A 24,070-nucleotide genomic window follows, 5' to 3' on the forward strand; every position below is an offset into this window, starting at 1 on the left:
ATTATAAAGGTAACACCACAATATTGAGAGGTTGTGCTTACTAAAGAGTTCGTAGAGTAGGTAACTGTCACCTGTTGTTATCTCCAAGTTTCTGAATCTCATTCTCACATTTGGTAGTCCCCTACATGGGAAACTTTTCCAAAATAGAATTTTTTAAATCTACATTTTCCTCCTCTGTGCTAAGTGCATTTTCTACTAATCAGATGCACTTGTATGAGGTTTAATTTGGAACAGATGTGAGGAGAGGGCATCAGGTGTGGAGTGGCAGAGATGGAGATATCTGAGATTTCCAGTGGCCTTGGCAGTTTTCTTGTCATGGAACCAAGCATGGTTCTGGGCTTGGCAATGGAAATGGCTGACTTCAGCAAAAGTACTGTGGTTCTGATGTGGGCAAGGTCAGTTCTACAGTGTGATGATTGGAATAATTACTGTTAGCTGAACCTAGAATCTATTCCCTCAGTGCTTCCAAAAGTTCTGTTATATTTCTAATATTTCTTAATAATCCTCTACAACTTAAAATAACTAGAATAGATTCTATTATCTGCAACCAAGTGTATATGTTAGAATAGAGAATTACAATTTAAAATAATACCTCTAGGGACTCCTGGGTGGTTCAGTCAGTTAAGCGTCCAACTCTTGATTTCTGCTCAGGTCATGATCTCACAGTTTGTGAGATTGAGCTCCACACTGGGGCTCTGTGCCGACAGTGTGGAGTCTGCTTAGGATTCTCTCTCTTTCCCCCTCTCTCTCTCTCTGTTCCTCTCCACTCATGCTCTCTCTTTCAAAGTAAATAAGTAAACATTAAAATAATAAAATAGTACATTATTAGGACCTACCATTTCATTTTCCAGGAAAAAAAAAATATTGGAGACTCCTCCTTTCGTGAAGTAACTTTTCTCCAGGGACAAACAATACTGTCTGATTGCTACTGGGCCTCCAGAACAGCATTACATGTTAGAAATAACTGCTAAGATAATTGGACTAGTCACTCTCCCCATGCAGCCTATGCAGCTCTGAAATAATTTTAAATAATGAAATGTTTTAAAGTAAGCTACTTTGTTGCAAATTAGAAAATTGGAAGAAAATGTTAGTAATGTCCCTTGAAAGAGGCCAGTTATCACCTAGATTTTCATATTCTTACTTTGTGAAACATTCCCTGTAATTTTCTTCCCTTACTGAATCTCTAAACACTTCTAATGTTCAAAAAATGATTCATAGAGAACTCGAAGAAAGAGCTAACCATCGAGTGATGAGGAAAATGAAAAAGATGGACTGGGTACCAATTTCTGTTTAGAAAAATCTGAACACACTTGGGAGGACCACAAAGATAGAGATTCCAGCTTTCACCATCAGATGAAAAATTTGGTGGGCGTATGCATTGCTTAAAAAAAAATCTCATGGGGCGCCTGGGTGGCTCAGTCGGTTAGGCAGCCGACTTCGGCTCAGGTCATGATCTTGCGGTCCGTGAGTTCTAGCCCCGCGTCGGGCTCTGTGCTGACAGCTCAGAGCCTGGAGCCTGCTTCAGATTCTGTGTCTCCCTCTCTCTGACCCTCCCTGTTCATGCTCTGTCTCTCCCTGTCTCAAAAATAAATAAACGTTAAAAAAAAAATCTCATTTATAGAATCCTAAAATTTATAGAAATACGAAACCTACGTGATCTAGTTCAACAACTTAATTGATAGGCAATTGATTCACCTACGTTGTGGAGGAGGGGCTTAAAAAATATATTTATGCATTTCCTCATGCGTATGTGTCTTTGCCACTCATCCAAAACATGTGGGCAAATGCCACTCTCAAGTAAGCCTTCATGCTTCCCACTTTTCTATATCCAGTAGCACACCCCCACATGTGTATGTGTATGTGTGTATATATAACTTTGGGAAATGCGTCTTATATTTTTCTTTCTATGACATCACAATACACAATTAGTGGTTTCTAGAGCCATTAAACTTTGCTTCTGGAACAATACACATAAATCTGTATATTTATACACATATACAAATATAATTGTGGTGGGTGGAATGGCATGAAATAAGACTTAAGGGTCTTTTACTTAGAATTAACCTGTATCCGGTGATGATTTATGGGAAATACAAAGACTAGAATGCTATGCAGATGTTCATTGTATGAATAGCAATGTTAAAGTACATATATAGGAATCTGGTCTCTTACCTCCAGAACAAAAGCCTCGATTCCCGCCTCCTCCTCGATACAAAATTATCTTGGGAGAACAGGAAGAAAACTCACAGAAATGCAGCAAAAAGTACATAAACAATCGAAATTCAGCAGCAAGGAAGACATAAAAAGTCCTTAGTGAGTCAGATGTAAAGTTTACAGTCTTGTTTTCTTCTTTAGTCTGCATTTCAATGGTCTTTCTATTTTTGTTAAATGTACGTGAAGGGAAAGAGTCTTATTAGAGGTTTGTTGACTAGCTGCTCACTTTGCTATGCCGTACATGGTGCATTGAGACTTTTAGCTGTCAGGTACAGATGGAAAAGGAAGTATTCTTAGATTTGCAGTGACTATTCTCCACAATTCTCACAAACACATATTTTGAACTAGGTATATTTGCTTTCTCTATCAGCTAAATGCTGATCTTTTACCAGAAACAATATAGAATCTCAGAGTCTGTACATATATTGTCTTTGTAGAACAAGATGGTCAATGAAGCAGTCACTGTTAAAACCTCATGAGAACAATTAAATCCCAGCAATTAAGCTGATGACTAAATTTGGCAGTAGAAAAATGTTAATGACATACTTTCTGTAGCCCTTTCTGGAAGGGCAAACTTACTTTCTTCACCCCTCCCCCAACCCAATTCCTTTAATCAAAATGATTAAGGAATGATTAAAAATGATTAAGACAGAAATGATTAAAAATACCTTATGAGTACCTAGAAGTAGGACTTGGGAGGATACAGCTAGAAAGAGCTGGAAAATATATTCTCAGAGTGTCAAAGTTTCAAGCTTTTCTTTTTTATATATACAAATATTTTTAGACAATCAAAATGTATTCATATGAAGATCGTTTTAATAATGAGCCTAGAAAAAACACATTAAACTCCAAGGCTTTTTTGCTAATCCATTTAGGTTAGGTTTTTACAGCATTTTGTATGGGGAAAAGAAATAACTTATTATTTGTGCTCAGTGACCTTGAACTCTAAAAATGAGGGTTGAAAGTGACTAGGAGAGGCAGGAAGCAAAACCCATAATTGAGTCTAAATATAAATGTGGACTTTTGTGTCTGAGTGAACTTCAAAACTGTTTTTGATATGATAGATCTCTTACCTACGTAAGAGTTCATCCAAAATAGTTGTTTTCCTAGTATTGCATAAGGAACAACTAAGGATGTAAATGTATCATCTTTTATTTGTTTATTTAACAAAAATTTGAGTAGATATAATGTGCCAGGTGTTTTGCTAGATCCTGGAACTACAGAACAAATATTCTACCTTCAAGAAACTATTTATTTGAGGAGACAGATGCATATTTTAAAATGTTTATATGAATACTATAATGCAAATGTGCACAGGGAATTCTGAGAACACGAAGAAGAAATACCTCTTTTAGCATGAGGGTCCTAGGCCAAAGGAGGATTTGACCCCTTAACTGTGACTTCAAAAAGGTACTTGGACTAGGCTGGATAGAAGATAGCAAAGGACACTCAGGGTCCTGGGAACAAAAGCATGGATGGAAGACATACTCTAGGGGATTTGTTGGTTGGTCTAAATATATTTCCACAGATGTGGGATTCTATCATTAAATATATATTTGATATTGTAAGTTTGAATTCACTTTGAGAAACATAGGAGCAAACTTCAAATAGATATTGTGATAATAATTCTTTGTCGATTCAAAACCACTCTGTGGATGAATTTATTTTTCCTTAGGAACAAGGTATTGAATTCACAGTATTTGCTTCTATCAAGAAGTTCTAGAGACTTTTCTGGACTCTTCCCCAGGCAAATTCTTCTTTTTAATGTACTTTCTACCTTTGATCTACATTTTCTCCTGAAGTAGATGAAGCCTATAGGCTTACCACAAAAGCAGGGTTTTCCAGACTCAGCACTACTGACATTTTAGACTAGATAATTCTTCGTTGGTCTGGAGCTGTCCTGTACATTATAGGATGTTTAGAAGCTTCCCTGGCCTTTACTTATGAGGTGTTCATGGAAGATTCCCACCCTTCCAACAGTTGTGACAATCAAAATATCTCTAGATATTGTAATACATTCTTTGGGGGACAAATCACCACTGGTTGAAAACCACTGCACTAACATAAGCACTAACATAAGCTGAATGGGGCTCAAATGTTTGACTTTTAGTAGTAATATAACATTGAAAGATTTTTAGGTGACTTATGTAGGTAGTATTCAGCCACCAAATGCCAAATCACTCACAATAAAAGCCAAAAGTATACTGGACAGACATATATTAGGAAAAGTCCTATGCTGGTGCCAGCATCATAACCCCTGCTAGTGACATTGTCATTCCTTCCCTGAGCACACAAGGCAGGTCCAGCTCATCTGTGACCTGTAAGAAAACTGGAATGACTAAATCTTCTTTCCTGAAGTGATGCTACACTCTAACCCATGGTTCTCAACTTCAGGTGCCCTGTGGAAACTTCTGAGATTTATTTTTCATTTTTCAATTTTTTTAAAATTTTTATTTAAATTCTAGTTAGCTACCATGTAGTGTAATATTGGTTTCAGGAGTGGAATTTAGTGATTCATCACTTACATATAACACCCAGTGCTCAACACAAGTGCCCTCCTTAATGCCCATCACGCCTTTAGCCCATTTCCCATCCACCTCCCCTCCAGCAACCCTCAGTTTGTTGTCTATAGTTAGGAGTCTCCTATGGTTTGCTTCCTTCTCTTTTTTTCGCCATCCCTATGTTCCTCCTTTTTGCTTCTTAAATTCCATATGTAAGTGATATCATATGATATTCACCTTTCTCTGACTTATTTCACTTAGCATAAAACACTCTAGTTCCATTAATGTCATAGAAAATGGCAAGATTTTATTCTTTTTGATGGATGAGTAATATTCCATTGTGTGCATGCGTGTGTGTGTGTGTGTGTGTGTGTGTGTATCGCTTCTTCATCCATTCATCGGTTGATGGATATTTTGCCTCTTTCCATAGTTTGGCTATTGTTGATAATATTGCTATAACATTGGGATGCATGTATCCTTTCAAATCAGTATTTTTCATCCTTTGGGTAAATGCCTGGTAGTGCAATTGCTGGGTCACGGGATATTTCTATTTTTAACTTTTTTGAGGAAACTCCATACTGTTTTTCAGAGTGGCTGCACCAGTTTGCATTCCCACCAACAGTCCTCAAGCATTCCCGTATTGTTTGTTTGTTTAGTATTTGTTTTTAGTTTTTTTGAGAGAGTAGGGGAAGAGCAGAGAGAGGGGAACAGAGGATCCGAAGAAGGCTTTGCACTGACAGCAGCAAGTCTGATGCAAGGTTTGAGCTCAAACTGAAATTATGACCTGAGCCGATGTCTGACGCTTAACCCACTGAGCCACCCAGGTGCCCTAACAGGGTTCCCCTTTTGGAGGAGATTTAGGGAATAGTGAAACTTTGATTACTCCGCAACGTTCTGATTTAATTTAAACAATACTGATATCCCAGTTACACCCAGAGGTTTGATTTAATTGGATTTAATTGGCGTGAGGTGAGGCCTAGGTATTGGAAGTTTTAAAAGTTCCCATGAGATTTTAATGTGTTGCCAAGGTTGAGAAGCACTGCTCCCTTTACCTTACCTTGGGCTACGAATCACCCTTTTTTTTTCTTTTTAATCTCCATTTTGTTTAGGGATATTGAGAGGCAGTTAACTCTTACTTCAGTTATACATATATATAATTATATATCATTAGTTTTTATAAAGGTCATAAATTTAGTGTCTACTTTAAAGCTAGGAATTTAGTTTTTAGAACTGGGAATTGAGTCTTTAACCCACTCTTTCCCAAACTTGTCTGCACATCAGAATCAGCTGATTTTTGTATTTTTCAGGCTCAGGCCACATCCCAATTAATTCTCAGTCTCTGGGGGTGCTTCAGTGCATCAGTTATTGGTGAAGTTTACCAAGTGAGCCCAGCGAGCAGATGTATTTGGAAACCACTGCTTTAACCAGATCTGGAAAGGGATCTAATTGTTTGAGCCCAGTAGATATAGATCATTGGTTCTCCTCTGTAGCTGAGAATCACCTGGGGAGCTTTTAAAACTCCTGAAACCCAAACTGCACCCCAAGTCTATTAAGTCAGAATTGCCTGGGGGAGCGGCCAGTCACCAGCAGCTCTTAACATTCCTTAGATGATTCCAATAAGTAGTCAAGCCATGGGTCTCAGACTCTAGCATGCCTCAGAATCACCTGCAGGGTTCAGTAAAACAGATTTCTGGGTTCCATACCCAAACCTTCTAATTCAGTAGGTCTACATTGAGGCTCAAGACTTTGCATTTCTAGCAAGTTCTCAGTTGCTACTATTGTTGCTGGTCCAGGGACCACACTTTGAAATCTAAATCACTGGCTTGGAAAATCAGGTTAATACGGGCCCCTGGGTGGCTCAGTTGGTTAAGCGTCCGACCTCGGCTCAGGTCATGATCTTACCAATGTGAGTTCGAGCCCCATGTGGGGCTCTGTGCTATCAGTTCAGCACCTGGAGCCTGCTTCAGATTCTGTGTCTCCCTCCCTCTCGGCCTCTCCCCTGCTCACACTTTGTCCCTCTCTCTCTCTCAAAAATAAATAAACATTAAAAAAAAAAAAGAAAATCAACTTAATAAATGAAAGATGGAAAGTGACACATGGAAAATTAAGTCTAACTTCCAGGAATTTCTCCAGTGCTGCCTATTTTACTGATTTTTGAATTCTATTATTTAAAATTTCCATGAGAAGGACCACCTGACTGGCTCAGGAGGAAGAGCATGTGATGCTTCATCTTGGGGTGGTGAGTTCCAGCCCCAGGTAGGGTATACAGAGTACCTAAAAATAAATAAATAAAATCTCCATTATAACTATTTTAATATTTTCTTTTTCTTATATTAATTCTCTTCCACTTGAATTAGTTTTCCCTTTTTATATCTTGATGCTTCTTCTTCTTCTTCTTCTTCTTTCTTCTTTACATTTCATTAACCCAAATGAGGGTATCTACGCAACGGCAATAAATACAATGTCTGATGAAGGAACGATGATTGCAGAAATTGAGGGTCCACAGAGGGAGAAATGAGCACCTGCAGCAGAGCAGGGTCTGCTTTAAGGTATGCAGATTGTCCAGCAAGTGCTAAAGTACTTATCCCTCACAGAAGGTTTAAGCTGTATGGAATCCTTGCCCCATTTCTCTGGCCCCAGGACTCTTGGGAATCTCAGGTATCTGCCCTCCTACTTTAGACAGTAATATGTATAGCTTTAGGCAGATGATGAATGTTTGAGTCAACCACTCAGAAAGCTCTGGAGGAAGTTGCTGAGTTTGCCATTCTATAGCCCAATCATTTTCTTGTTTCTATAACAGTCTATGTGACGCTATTCTTCTCTCTCCATACCTTCCCCCATATCCACTCCCACAAACACCAAAAATAAAAGAAAAAAAACTTACTTAGAAACAAATTAGGGAATTAGAGAAAGATCAAACAAACTGTACAGTAGAAGTAATCAAACAAATTGTGCAGAAGTAAACTTCACAATTAAAAAACAACAGCAAAATAACCAGAGAGAAAATCAACTCGTGAGCAACATCTTACACCAATTGGATCTAACAGACATAGAGAGAAAACTCTACCCACCAACAGCAAAATATACACTCTTCTCAAGTATACAGGGGACATTCTCCAGGGCAGAGTGCATTTTATGCTACAAAACAAGTCTTAGTAAATTTAATAAAATTGAAATCACACTACGCATCTTTTCTGATCAAAATGGAACACGACTAAAAATCAATAGAAGGAAAACTGGAAAATCTACAAATATGTGGAAATGAAATAAGACATTTTGAAACAACCAATGAGTCAAAAAAGAAATCACAAGAGAACTTAGAAAATATTTTGACACAAATGAAAATAAAAATATGACATTCCAAACTATGGGATGCAGTGAAAACAGTGCTAAAATAGCAATATATAGTTGTTATTGCTTACAATAAAAAAGAAAGATTTCAAATCAAGAGCCTAATTTTATAACTTAAAGAACTAGAAAAAAAAGAACTAAACCCAAAAAAAGATCAGGAATAAGAGGAAGGTGTATGCTTTTGTCACTTCTATTCAACATAATGCTGGAAGTCCTATCTAGAGCAATTAGGCAAGAAAAAAAAAGCATCCAAATCAAAAAAAGAAAATAATATCTCTATTCAAGACAAAATGATGTCATGGGTAGAAAACCCTATAAAGATCCCACAGAAATACACATTAGAACTAATAATAAATGAATTTGGCAAAGTTGCAGGATACAAAATCAATACACAATATTCAGTTGTGTTTCTATATGTTAACAATGAATGATTCAAAGAGGAAATTTAAAAAACAAGTTTACTTACAATAGCGTAAGAAAGAAGAAATATTTAGGAAAAAACTTAATCATGGAGGTAAGAGACTTGTACACTGAAGACTGAAGGAAATTAAGAAATGCTGCTTAAGGAAATTACAGAAAACAATGAAATGGAAAGACAGCCCCTGTTTATGGACTGAAAGATTTAGTAATGTTATGATGTCAATACCACTCAAAGTGATCTACGGTTTTAATGCAATCCCTATCAAAATCTCAATAACATTTTTGAAGAAACAGAAAAATCCATCTTAAAATTCATGTGGATTCTCAAGAGACACCGAATAGCCAAGAAAATCTTGAAAAAGAGGTACAAAGTTATAGATCTTATACTTCCTGATTTCAAGACTTATTACAAAGCTACAATAATCAAAACAGTATGATACTGGCATAATGACAGACGTAAAGGCCAATAAAATAGAACAGAGATCCCAAAAATAAACCCTCACGTTTATGGTTAAATGATTTTCCACAAGGGTGCCACTGAGAGAAAGAACAGTCTCTTCAACAAATGGCATCAGGAAGACTGGATATCCTCATGCAAAAGAATGAAGCCAGATTGTGAGCTCACATCATATACAAAAATTAGCTCAAACCAGATCAAAGACTTAAATGGAAGACCTAAAACTATAAAACTCCTAGAATAACACAGAAAAAAGCCTTCATTACATTGGATTGGCAAGTATTTTTTTTTTAATATGACATCAAAGCACAGGCAAGAACAACAACAAAAAAAATAGACTAATGGAACCACATCAAACATAAAAACTTCTGCATATAAAAGAACCCAATCAGTGTAAAGGCAACCTACATAATAGGACAAAATGTTTGCAAGTCATGTATCTACTAAGGGCCAATATCCATACCATACAAAGAACTTCGAAAACTCAACAACAGCAACAAATAACCCAATGAGAAAATGTACAAAGAACTTGAATAGACGTTTCTCAAAGAGGTGACACAAGTGGCCAACAAGCAAAGGAAAAGATACACAACATCACTGATCATTAGAAAAATGCAAATCAGAGCTAGAACAAAATATTACCTCACACCTGTGAGAATGGCTACTGGTAAAACAAAAACAAAACAAAATAACAAATGAATAACAAGTGTTGATGAGGATGGGGAGAAATCGGAAATCTTGGCACACTGTTGGTGGGAATGGAAAATGGTGTAGTCACTATAAAAAACAGTATGATGGTCCCTCAAAAAGTTAAAATTAGAACTATTGTATGATTTAACACTTCCACTTATGTGCATATACCCATAAGAATTGAGAGCAGAATCTTGAAGAGATATTTGCACACCTAGGTTCCTAGCAGCACTATTTACAATAGCCAAGAGATGAAAACACTCCAAGTATCCATCCACAGATGAGTGCATAAACAAAATGTGTTATATGCACAAAATGAAGTGTTATTCAGCTTTAAAAAAGAAAATAATACTAGCAGAGGACATTTGGACATGAACTACAACAACAGCTCTTTTGAAGGGTCTTTAGCCTGACAACCTATGGATGTAAACCACAGCATTGACTTTTCCCTGGGGCTTTTAGCTTGCCATTCCTGTGGATTTTGGACTTCCAGACTCTATAACTGTATGAGATAATCCCTTAAAATCTCTATCTCTATCACTATCTCATCTCTATCTCTATCTCTATCTCTATCTCTATCTCTATCTCTATATCATCTCTCTCTCTCTATCTCTCTCTCTATCTCTCTCTCTCTATGTGTGTGTGTATGTGTATATATACATATGTATATACACATATATATGTATAATCTCCTATTGATTCTGTTTCTCTGGAGAACTCTAATATAGAACTCTGAGCAATAAATGGATAAAATTTGAGGACATTATGCTAAGCAAAATAAGCTAGTCACAAAAAGACAAAGATAAATACCATATGACTCCATTTATATGAAGTATTCAGAATATTCAAATTCATATAAACATAAAAATGAGTGGTGGTTGCTAGGGCCTGGGAGGACTGGGAAATGGGCAGTTGTCTAATGGGTGTAGCATTTCATTTATGCAAAATGACAAAGTTCCAGAGATTGGTTGCACAACAATGTGAATACACGTGGCACCAGTGAACTGTACTCTTAGAAGGGTTAAGATTGTTTTGTTTTGTTTTGTTTTGTTTTGTTTTTTACCACAATTAAACCAAAATGAAGCAAAACAGAAAACAATGACAAGCTATCAATACCTGCCTGGTTCTACTGGATCTGAAATAAACTACAGAGTTAAAATTGGGAAACATCTGCAATGGTTTCAATGACAAAGAGAAGACACATGAGTTGGAATGCACACCCAAACTGAAATTGAATCAACAATTTCCAGCTGGCATTACAAATTGTAACAAATCAACAAGTAGACAAAAGGCCAAACAAATGAGATATTTTCCTATATATAGCATGCAAGGATGCATGAGGTACAAGGGCAAGGACACACGCCTCTATTCCACTCTCGGTGGCAAGTTCCTTATGGGATCTTAAATCCATTTAAGTCAACACAGGATATGTGGGAAAACTGAAGCTATTCAGAAAGGAACATCTTAAGAACTGAAAATATGTATTATAGGAATGTTATTTGAATGTGGAGGTTAGGTGTTTTACATATAAAAGTTAAGGGAATCCAGATTTCTTGCTGTATAAACTAGAGTGGAAGAAAAAAGTTACTAAGTTATTATTATAAGGAGGAGGTTTTCCAACAGTTCTGTCTCCTTAGCACACTGAACTGAAGGATATGGACATCAGTTCAGTAAAAATTTTCCTGGGAGCAAGACCAGCTAAACACTGACAAAGAGAATGGTAGGCTATCGGTATTGGCCGTGTAACAAAGAAGTCTGTACCCGAACTTAGGCGCTTAAAACAACACACACCCACTATTCATTATTTTACCATTTCTGTGGGTCTGAGCACGGTTTAGCTGGGTAATTTGCTCAGGGTCTCACAAAATTTACATCAGAGTATTGACGGGAGGTATAATCTCGTGTTATCCCAGAGTCCTCTTCCAAGCTCACTGGTTGTAGGCAGAATTCAGTTTCTTGGGGCCCCTGGGTGGCTCAGTCAGTTAAGCGTCCGACTTCGGCTCAGGTCATGATCTCACAGCTCGTGGGTTCAAGCCCCACGTCGGGCTCTGTGCTGACAGCTCAGAGCCTGGAGCCTGCTTGGGATCCTGTCTCTCTCTGTCTCTGCCTCTCCCTTACTCACGTTCTGTCTCTGTCTCTCAAAAATAAATAAATGTAAAACAAAACAATTAAAAAACAAAAGAATTCAGTTTCTTGCAGCTGTGTGGACTGAAGCTCCCTTCTCTGGCACATGGCCCTTTCCACACCATTGGCACTTGCTTCTTCAAGGCAAACAGGAGAGAGTCTGTTGCTGCTCCTTGTGTCTTGCCTTTAGACTTTTTTTTGAAATGGCTCACCTGATTAATTCAGCCCACACAGGATAATTCCTTTTTTGATTAATTCAAAATCAACTAATTAAGAACTAATCACATCTGTAAAATTACTTCACTTTTGTCATTTAATATAATAGAATCATGGGATTAATACCCCATGATATTCGCAAGTCCCACCCACACTAATAGGGAAAGGACTATATTATGCATGTGAAAGGCCAGGACTCTTTGAGGCCATCTTGGAATCCTGCCTACCACACAATCTCAATTTTTGCATATCTGACTCCAAACTATATCACTTTCTATTTAATTGCTGAATCTCACCCTAACTATGGAGTAGATAGAAGTCCCATTTGTTCCTATCAAAAATGCTTGCAGAACATTTTCCCAAGAGGAAAACTTGTGGATGGGCCAGCCCAGCATAGAGGTAGAATAGTCAGCCTATATGTGGTTGAAGGGGTGCCATATGTCCGTGCCTGCCTAAAAGTGTCTTTCCAGGCTTGCAATAAAACCTGACATCACCTTCAGTAGAGCCACTCTGTGGGATTCATCCTCCAGAAATATCCCCAGTTAAAAGTCAAGAGGTAAATGAGTTGGCGGGGATTGGTCTGAGGGTGGGGGGATTCAAATTTAATGTTGATGACACTCTTATAGGAACACCTCAGTGTTCAACTGAGATAGGAGTAATCTCCATACTTCAGGATTGACATTACAAGCATCCATATATGTGTCTCCTAACATAATATCCATTAAATAATCACACTTAAATCCTTTGTTGACTTCAAAACCAAAATGTCACAACAATCCCCCCTTTGCTTAATGATCTACAGAACGGTTGGGTTATTTTCCTTGAGGTTATTCCCATATTTCGTAGTTGCCAAGCAGATTGAAGTGATAGGAATTGCACCATTCCCTTTAGGAGACTATTTTTTTTTGTTGTTTCAAATACATCAGTAGAGTTATGTTACATTTTCTTTTCCCCAGGGGAAATTCCTTGACTTTGCATAATAAATAAGGTGTCTTTATTAACAAACCTCAGAACTTCATCATTTATTATATTGCTTTAACTTAGCTACATTCTTTTTCCCCTTCTACTAAAGAACACTGTAGGTATTGACTAAAACATGACATTTATTCATTTTGCATGCTTCCCTGTTTGTATGTCAGTGGAACATAGCATGATCCAGAGCACGCATGACGTTCTCTTCAGGAAAGAAAAGGCACATGTTTATATGAACTGTGGCTTACAAGATGTGTAACAAGTTCTGATAAAATGTTGATTCAATGTCCTAGCTGATTGTGCACATGTCATACATGCTATTTAAGGAAAGTGACCACACTGTATAGATTTTTTTTCTTAGTGTCTGTTAAAGCAATAACACAGGAAGCATGTTATTATAACCTACAAGGATCATAAATACTAACCCTATAGCGTTTTTATTACCAACTTATATCAGAGGCAATCTGGCACTCTTTACACATAAGATCCTCCCATTAGTAAGCAGTCTTATATTACAGACATAAAATATTTGTAAGCATTTTTGACTTGGCCAAACTACTGCAGCTGTGTCACATTTGTTTTTCCTTATTTTAATATGAGCTTATTTAGATGAAATTGGAATTGCCTTCTTCTCCTGTAGATGACAGATCTGGTTTAGTGCCAGGCCACTTAGTGAGGTCTATCAAACAACGCTCTATTATGTACAGTGGCATAATTTGAAAATCACAAGACCACTAACTCGTAACACATGTGAGTGTACTCAGTTGTTTCAAAGTCTAGCTTCTTACAGATGATTTTATATTCCATTTTAGAATGCTCTTTATTGTCTCTCCTGCAGATAGTTCATCTGATCATCTCTGAACTATTTCAACATTTGTTTTTACATTTTTAATGGAATATACAGCTATATATCATAACTAAACAAACACAGCAAAACGACAAGTCAAAACAAATTTTCGTTCACTTTTGTGTTGCATCAACTTGCACTTGGGAAATCTATGAACTGGATCGGAGAATGAGATTTTCCTAATTGTGACTTCCTCTCATTCCTCTATCACTGACTCCCCTACCCAATGCTGGGCTCTACTGCTCTCATTCAGGGGCTTCTCTAACATCCTAGGAAGTTGGTGGTTCCTGTCACCCAACGTATTTCCAGTAGTATCAAGCGGTAGCAAAGTAAGTACCCTTTCTCGATCTCCTCTCAAAAACTGAGAGAGTGAGACTCTAATCCTCAAGTTACATACTCCAAGGTTAGTGAGCAACACAGGTTTTAAGCAATGCTTGTTTTTCAGGATTAATATGAAAGCCTCCTCCATCTACTGGGCACAGACACTTTCTCAACTCTGAATAATTTCATAACAACTTCTCTGAACATCTGTTTACAACAGGAGACATTCTCACTATCCTGAAGACCCCCATGGGGGAAAAATTCTGCTCTCTACATTGTTTTGCTTTGCACTTTAATCTCTGCTTGACTGGTCTGGATTTTATCTGTTGGCTCAGCTCTCAACTGACCTTGATCCTAAATACTATGTAGCTCCAAATTTATGTGATGAGTTACATATTCGTATGTGTTTAGTTCTTTTCTCAATTTTATGAGCAATCACTAACCTCTATATTAACGGGTTTAGACTGTTCTATTAGTGGTTTTAGACTACAAAATCTTTTAGGGCTGGAACTATAATGATAACTAAACAATGAAGCAGTATCACAGCGCCCTGTTGGGTACCATCCAGGTTAGTAAATACTCAAAAACTAATTACCAGTGAATTATGGCAGTAATGATTTAGTGCATCAGAGAAATCCCATAAGGTACCCCAATGAGAAAAAGCTACACCCAAAGTGTAGCTAAGTTGGTAATAGAATAATAATAGTATATTGCCCCTATAAGTTTCTGGCAAAGGGGACAAGCTGAACGTAACTAAAACAAGGGAATGAAAAAGTGAAAAAGAGCATGGCCAAAAGTCCCAAAGAGCAATGTTTTTATAATTATCACCTGTTGAAAAAAATTGACTGCAAGTTCAGCTTCAGATATGCCTGCAAAAGTGTGGTAAATTTTCGTTGAGGATCAGGAAACTAGACAAAAAAAAATCATGTTTGTTACGCAAAGTGTGATTTTATTATTTGAGTTTTAGTTTCAGCAGAAAACATTATTGAAAAGGATGCAAAAAAGCACAGAACAATTGTTTTGACTGAATTTAACATTATCAGCCATTTTCCTTTTTCCTTCCCTTAATTACCTGGTTTGTTGACATATTTAGCAAGTTGGGTGGATAATCAGCATCACAAAATTCTGTAATTAAATCACAAATAGCTAGTGACCGGTTCTGTTGCCATAAAAACATTGTAAAGAGTGGTTTGCATGGGCTCAGAAAAAAGGCTTTCTTGCCATTCGCTAGTAGGGAACAAAAAAACGGCAAAGGAAAGAATTTCACATTCATATGATAATCAAAAATAGTGTTCTCAAGGTCCATGTAAAGAAACATGGAACCAGATTACTTATTTTTCAGACACGTGTGAGAATTCGCAACCAATCAAACTTTCTTCTTTCCTCTTCCAACAAACACAACTGAAGTGCGAACTTTTAGGGATAAAGAGATAAAGTAACGTGAACACTTTTGTTTTCTTCGTTACCCAATCAAAATTCCCAGACTGTACCTTTCATTAATTCTATGTTATTCTTCTAAAGCTCAGTTTTTTCAAAAAATAATAATAAAGACAAAACATTTTTTAGAACAACATATACTAAGTTTTCAGTTGGGGGATTTTTTTTTTTTTTTTTGATGACTTCTGAAAGCCTTTTGACGTGGACTCCAAAAAAGGCATATATATATATATATATATATCCTTAGAAATGCGTTTTAAAACAGTAAAACCCTGAGAATTGCAGAACTGGATATTCTCAGCTGCCGCTGTGAGAAAAATCGCGGTAGAGGGATGAAGCCTGAAAGTACAATTTTAGCTGCTGGATAACGAGGAGATTCAGCTTCAGAAGCGGATCAGCTGGCCAAATGGTAAACAGGCCCTCTCGGAGCAGGGTAGCTTGAAGCCAGTGGAGTTATTTGCGAGATGGGGAGACAGGCCCACGTGACGCGCGCACGGATGGCGCGCACATGGCCCCTTCCCCCACTGGGCCTGTCCAGTCGGCTCCGCCAAGTGTGGACTCGTGATTCAAACTGACAAGAACCTTGCTCCCTCCCTGATCCAGAAAGAAAGAGCCTTGTCAAGTCGAATATCCTGCTTGCTACACAGGAGCCGTGGTGCCAGGAACAATGGGGGGAACTCAAAATGGGCCCTGGATCAGCCAGAGGTCTCGGGCCCTGGCGTGGCTGCTCCCAGGGCAGCGAGAAGTGTAACTGAAGCTTAAATGGCGTTGCGTTCTTTTTTGGAGGAAATGCTGGTTCGTTTTTGTTGTTTTGTTTGCTTTGCTTTTCTGTTATTTGCTTACTTCTGAACTTTGAAGGCCAGCTTGGAAAGTAAAATACACATGTTTTGTTAAGGAAAACAAATGAATACTCAACAGACACTTACCCAAAAAACAAATTCTGTTCAACCGAATAATAAACACATTAAACTCCCCTTATGCCAGATGAAAGAGTCATTGGGGGTGCGGGTGTAAAGATGAAGAAAACCTTTGGTTTCCAGGGGACTGACACAGGCTGTAGGGGGTGACACTGTACATTTACAAGATACAGGAACATCACAGAATTTAACGGTTGAAGGCCTGCTTTTGATTTTTTTTTATTTCCCCTGTGCTTGCTCTGTGATCTTTGGCCAGTCATTTGACTTCTGCGCCCTATTTTTCTACCTGTGAAATATTTATGAATAACTAACTCACAGGAGAAGTATGAGAATTAAATAATATAATATGTAAAAAAAAAGTGCATTTTGAATGCATGAAGTGCTCTACAAAAAGTTAGTTATAATTTGGCCGGAGGCAGGCAGGCAGGACCCGTGGTTTCTAGCTCACATTCCTGACTTGATCTTGCTCTGTATTTTCAGAGACAAGGTAAGGTCCCTTTCAGAGCTCAGATTCTATCTTCCAGCAGAATATATTTCAAGAAAGAATTAAGTATAATAGATAAGAGGAAGTGCCAAAAATAAATAAATAAAGCCCTGAGGAATAAAGGACCATATCCAACTGGGGTAATAGCAGAAGGCTTCTCAATTAGAGCTAACACATAACCTGATGGAAATGGCAGATTCCCACAATGGGCTGCTTTATGCTGGTATAAATGCCCCCAAACCAGTGATCACTGTTTCCTAGGATTGCCATTCACAACTCCAATCTACTGTGTGTGAGCGTTTCAGAGAGATTGGTCATTAACAAGTGAGGAAGCAGGATGCAATGCACTGGCACCTAGAGTTGGCTTTGCAGTTCCATCTTTTATCCGGAACAATAGAGGAAGGACATCTGTGCTTGGAGGCTGTCCTCCCCACCAAACATAATGATGTCTTCCCGTTGTTTAAAGGGAGAATATCTTCAAAATGAGAACGATTTCTGGGAAAATAAGTTTTCTGTAAGGTAGTGAGGAAAGGGTAAAAGAGAAGACGGTTGCCAGGTGAAACGCAGTTGTTACAACCCAGAAGGCTGATGTTGACGTTTGTGAAGGAAGGGCTAGGTCTGTAGCCCTGCAGCATCAGAAATATCTTGAATACTCATTAGAAACAAATTTCCTGGGGGTGTGGGAGGGGTGGTGGGAGAAGATGGTTCAGTTGGTTAAGCGTCTGACTCTTGGTTTCGGCTCAGGTCATGATCTCTCAGTTTGTGAGTTCGAGCCCTACATCAGGCTCTCTGCTGTCAGCTCGCTCTCTCTCTCTCTCTCTCTCTCTCCCTCCCCAAAATAAGTAAACATTAAAAACATTTTTTTTAGACACAAACCTCCTGAAGCAATAACTCTGATTAGAGTTTAGAGCTTGGAACTCTGCATTTAAAAAGAAACCCACACCAAGAGTGAGATGTATGAAGTTCCTGTCCCAGGAACCCTCCCTCTCTCTTTCTCTCTCTCTCTCTCTCTCTCTGCCCCTCCCTCACTCATGTTGTCTCTGACTCTCTGAAAATAAATTTAAAAATTTTTTTAATTAAAAAAAAAGGATTTTTATCAGCATCTGATATTCTCATGATTCAACCTACAGACCACTTGCTTCTCGTGAGAGAGTCGCTGAATATACACATACCAGGGACCCATAAGTGTTAGCAAGTCCCAGCAATGAGGAAACCTCCTTTCCCTCCGTTTAGGCTAAATCCTATAGGACCCCAACTGTGACATTTAGCACCTTTCACTGCATTGATCTATCAATGTGTTTCTCTCCTCACCCTTGACTCAAAGATCCTCAAAGGTAAAAATGATTTTCTACAATTTTTTTAAATTTTATTTATTTTGAGAGAGACGAGCACAAGCAGGGGAGGGTCAGAGAAAAAGAGAGAATCCCATACAGGCTCCGCACCATCAGTGCCGAGCCCCACGCGGGGTTCAAACTCAGAAACTTCGAGATCATGACCCCAACCGAGATCAAGAGTCCCCCACTTAACCGACGGAGCCACCCGGGCGCCCCACGATCTTCTTCATTTTTAAATCTAAGGTCCTCATACAGTGTCTGGCAAATTTCAGATGCTCAATAAACGTTCATTGACTAGAACTAAAACTTGGGCGCCAAAGAAACTTGCCTCAGCCGTGAACGTTAGCGGAGAGCCAACCCCAGAGAAGCCGCTGCAGTTGGCAGCTGTGGAGCGATCGACGAGACATGACAAATGGTTGGTTTGGCAGGAGTGTGCAATTGAGGCTGGAAACAAAACAGGGCAGTCCCACAAAGGAATGCACCGTCTGTATCTATTATAAACTCTAGTTCAAAGGAAAACACAGAGGAACCGAAGAAAAACAACTTCAAAGCGTCAAGCATTCGGCAATATTTATTAAGTAACCACTATGTGCCAGGTAGTCTGCCAGATTCTGGGGATGCAGCAGAAAGCAGAAAAGATGTGCCTGCCCTTACAGAGCTAATGGTCACACACATATCAAGGTGCTATGGGGGAAATGTAGAAGGGGCTATGAGGATGTGTACTAGGAAGGCCCGAGTGTGTGTGCTTCTGTGTATAGCTATGGCTGTTAAGATAAGGGCTGAGGGGCTGGTGGGGAAGATTTGTCTGAGAAAATAAGATACAACCAGAACTCCGAAAGGATAGGTAGGCCGTTATCGAGAGACAAACAATCTAGGCAGATAAAATTATATGTATAACATCTCTGAAGAGCTTCTCTCATCAGAGGAAATTTTAAATATTTTAGGTAAGTCATTAGAACAATAATTCTTTTTTTTTTTTAATTTTTTTTAACGTTTATTTATTTTTGAGACAGAGAGAGACAGAGCATGAACTGGGGAGGGTCAGAGAGAGGGAGACACAGAATCCGAAACAGGCTCCAGGCTCTGAGCCGTCAGCACAGAGCCCGACGCGGGGCTTGAACTCACGGACCGCGAGATCATGACCTGAGCCGAAGTCGGCCGCTTAACTGACTGAGCCACCCAGGCGCCCCAGAACAACAATTCTTAATGTTTAAAGAATTTTAGGTAAGTCATCAGAACAATGATTTTTAATGCTTATTGGTTCCAAGGCAGTCACCATTATTTCCTGTGGCTGGCTGTTGCAAAATCTGCCTATCCTAGCTACCAGAAAACCAGAAGCTGCGGGGTAGACTTCCATCCTTAGGCTGCTCCCTAAGTTGTTCTGTAATGGTGACAACTTTCTTTTTTTATGTTTATTTATTTTTGAGAAAGAGAGAGAGAGAGAGAACGAGTGTGAGCAGAGAAGGGGCAGAGAGAGAGAGGGACACATAGAATCTGAAGCAGGCTCCAGACTTTGAGCTGTCAGCACAGAGCTGGAGGCAGGTCTCCAGCTTGTGAACCACGAGATCATGACCTGAGCCGAAGTTGGATGCCTAGCCAACTGAGCCCCCCAGGCGCCCTATAGTGGTGACATATTTAGCCAGGGAAGTCCCATTGGAGAAGTCACTTGATTTTGGCACCTCCATGGTCTGAGGATGTAGGAGAGGAAGGATTTTTGAATATTCTCAATTGACGAAAATACTATGCTTTACAGAGTAAGTTTTTTGGACGTGAGAGAGAATTTTGTAGCCAAATTGTATTTTCCCCAAAAGTAATGACTTATACAGGAGGTTTGTAAAACTCAATCTCTTATGCTTGTAGGAGATCAGATTGCACTTCAACGTCAAGAGTGCTGGCACTATGGACTACCACCAGCAGCCTGACGTGTAGTTCTTGGCAACTCTTTTTGGTACCCCCAGTTTTTGGCCACCATTATGAAACCTTCTTGCCTCTTGATGTTATCAAAAAAAATCTAATTTTCTCTTCTGAATGAACATTCTAGTAGCACTCCATTTCTTCTGTGTGGTATACACTTCATCTCCTCCTATTTTAATCATTTTTCCAAGATCGTGCGTGTCATCAAGAAACTGGGGTTCTTCAATAGCTTCACTCTCCCTGTACCAAAATAATTTGTATGCAATGTTTGTTCTTTGCCTAACAAAGGGAGCATTTCACTCTTATTTTGATATATTATATGTGGTATATGCACTAGCTGTTTCAGCCTAGGGAGAATTTTTATGACCAACTAACAAACCCTAGAACAGTATTTATAATGTAAATCCTGATATACCATTATTTATACTTCAGTTCAGTAGCAAAAATTGGTTCTATGATAAATAAACTCTTGTTACCCAATCATTAGTCTATTGTAGCCACACTGAGAAGTCAGGCCACAGGCAATGCAATATCACTAACAAAATGAATTAATTTATCTTTTTCAAAGGCACATTGGGGAATTGGAAATGTATGTTTTATAGCAACACTCCAAATAGAAAATATACCTAATAATTCAACATTTTAGGCATATGTTTCAACCCATCAAGTTTATTTCATTCAACAAATGTTTATTGAGTGCTTCCTGTGTTCCAGGCACTTTTCTAGGTGATGAGAGTAAACTCTACTGTGGAAAAGGAAACAGAGGATATGCAAATAAAGAAGAAAAAACAAAAAGACAAAACAAGTCCAGATTCTGATCATTGCTTTGAAGAGAGAGAGAAAACAAAACAAAAACAAAACAAAACAAAACAACACAAAACACAAGCAAGTCAGGTTGATAGAATAGTCACCAGAAGACTGTGTTTCCTCAGGTGACCAGAAAATACTTTACGTCATTTCAAGGCCTTTTTCTGCTATGAAAGTCATGCTGATAAATTTACACTGAACCACATGAAATTGCTTCTAATCAACACTTTCATTCATAAAAATGGCAAAAATGGCATATCATTTGATTCAACATAATAGCTGATAACCCTGAGAACCAATAGCAGACAGAATCTTTAGACCTATGGTTTTTACATTAATGCTTTATTTCAAATTCATAATTATTATGGGCCTGAATTATCTGAGATTCAACTTTTCATTCTTTTTTTTTAAGACCCTGCATCTAGTTGAAAAATTTATCACTCCATAGGTCAGATAGATTCCTGAGCAGTATGTCTAGTCCATAAATAGACTTTAAGGACAGGATGTCAGGATGTCTGAAAAAGAAGGGGCCTGTTGGAGCTTCTGTAAATAACACAGTAGCACAGCACTAGCTCCAAAGTTTCTGCGCACCGCATTGGTGAGAACGTAGTGCCTTCGGAGCAATGTTCCTTCAAACTCAGCTCTTCTAGCTGCAAGATCCGCAGTGTGTCATTTAACCTCTCCTAGCCTCAGTGTTTTATCTTTTTTTTTATAAAGTTTGAGAGAGAGAGACAGAGAGAGAGAGAGAGAGAGAGTGCATGTGCTTGTATGAGCAGGTAAGGAGGGGCAGAGAGACAGGGAGAGAGAGAATCCCAAGCAGCCTCCCCTCCCAAGAGCCCAACATGGGACTTGACCATAGGAACCGTGAGATCATGACCTGAGTCAAAATCAACATGCTTAACTGACTGAACCACCTCGGCTCCCCTCAATGTTTTATCTTTTAAATGAGAATAATTACCCCACCTTGCAGGATTGTTGCACATCTTATGGATACGGTAGAGTAACAGGATATACACATTCACTTAGCGGTAATACAAATTCAAATTTGCACTCTTGGGTCTCAAAAGTGGGACGGAAAAGAAAGAGAAAAGGCACTTGCAAAAAAATGTAGGAGATTCCAACTACTTATGTATTCAAAGAACTCATGTGACAGTGTGAGTGAGCGTTAGCTGAGAGGTGTGAATCCACACTTCCTTCAGTTGGTCTCAAGTCCTATCCATCTCTTGTGGTGTAAGCATCTTACCATCTTGAGTTATTTTTATAGTGCTTTAAGATAAGCATTTCTGTTTCGGTGCAAGCTAACTATTCAATCTATGAATTAAAGCAAGAAAGAACATCCTGTCCCAAAGCTGATGGGAAAAAAAAAAAGAGCGTTCGTTCTGGATTTATTAAGAGATGGAGTTTCCATCTCCATGGTGATGTTATTGTAAGAGATTTCCAGGCATAATTTTGATATTTGGCTCTACAAGGTGACGCTAGAAACTAAACTCACAGAAGATGCAGTGTTAATGTGAGGTATGTCAAATGCCCCTGGCCAGTGCCGGACAGACTGTAGATGATCAACATGGTTATTTGCTCCTTCAGGGGAAAAAAATGGGGTACTCATCCAGGTGGTGGACACTGAGCCAGTATATCTGGCTGTCACAATCTGAATTTCTATGGACAAAGTATTTCCTTGGTGCAATTTGGCACTTTTCAAGCTTGGTCTTGTATGTCACTGTGTTCTCATCAGCACAATAACTTATAAATGATGTCTCATACACTGGAAGAAGTTGAAGAAACATTTCTCGGCTGATTTAATTTAAAATTGATATTCTTTAAGAATCTTTCCAGTTGCATTGCAGGTCCCAATTTACAGCTAACCCATTTTGTCCAACAGGGAGTAGATGGGAAAGCAAAAACTATCTGTCATTCTCTTTCTTTTCTGTGTTTGTCATCTAGGAAAAGAGAAGCCATGTAAATCACAATAAGGAGCAGCCAGCATCCTGTATCAGAGCTGGTATCACAGTTATTTATAAGGGACAATTCCAACTGGTCACTACCCCCTCTGTTCAACTGACACCCATGCCCTTAAGGTTTATTACATATTTAAATATCACTCATAATATGAATGACATTAAGCTGTTGTTGTCATAAATCAGTTCTTATTTAGAAGTTTCGTAGGACAAAGTAAGTTCTCTTTCAGTTTTTTTTTATTTTTTTTATTTTTATTTTTGTAATGTTTATTTTTGAGACAGAGAGAGACAGAGCATGAACGGGAGAGGGTCAGAGAGAGAGGAAGACACAGAATCCGAAGCTGGCTCCAGGCTCCACGCTGTCAGCACAGAGCCCAATGCGGGGCTCAAACTCACGGACTGTGAGATCATGACCTGAGCCGAAGTCAGAGGCTCAACCAACTGAGCCACCCAGGCGCCCCAATCTTTCAGTTTTAAAAACTATTCTGTGGGGCCGCCTGTGTGGCTCAATCGGTTAAACAGGGCCTGCTTGGAATTCTCTCTCCCTCTCTCTCTCTGCCGTACCCCACCTCACGCTGACTCGTGCAGGCAGTCTCTCTTTCTCAAAATAGATAAATCGGTAAACTTAAAATATTCTGTGCATTATATGGGGGAAAATAGCTTCTTTGTTGTTATAAGGAAGACACGTATAATTCTAAGAGTGTGTATAAATGCATATAGAGAAAAGTTTTTTCACATTTCTATAGTTTTCATTCACTTGTAGATTCAAATGAATCTGATAAACCGAAATGTAGAAATAAGCATACCACAACTGTTACAGTTTTCTGTCTGTAAATGTGATTCACAATCCTGGTGGCAGGAGTTGGAGAACAGGGGAGAAGGTATATGATTGATGGAAGAGATGGACTTTGTAAAATAAGCAGCTTAGATAATAAAGCTCTTATTCATATAAGCTCTCCAGCCAGCATTTATTTAAACAGTTAGATAGGCAGCCTTGAGAAAAGGACATATAGACTGTGCATACAGACTGTGCAATTTGAGAAAACCTTTCTCTCACCCACTCTATCTGTAGCATTTGGCAGAAGTATCTTCCATTTGGAATAGTCATC

General features: G+C 38.6%; 1 pseudogene; it reads left to right on the forward strand.

The window, feature by feature from the left end:
- The first annotated feature begins 270 nt into the window (after nucleotides 1–270).
- LOC102969275 overlaps nucleotides 271–24,070 on the forward strand; it is a 46,866-nt pseudogene continuing 23,066 nt past the window's right edge.

This window comes from Panthera tigris, chromosome C2 (assembly GCF_018350195.1).
Source record: "Panthera tigris isolate Pti1 chromosome C2, P.tigris_Pti1_mat1.1, whole genome shotgun sequence".
NCBI classification, from domain to species: domain Eukaryota; kingdom Metazoa; phylum Chordata; class Mammalia; order Carnivora; family Felidae; genus Panthera; species Panthera tigris.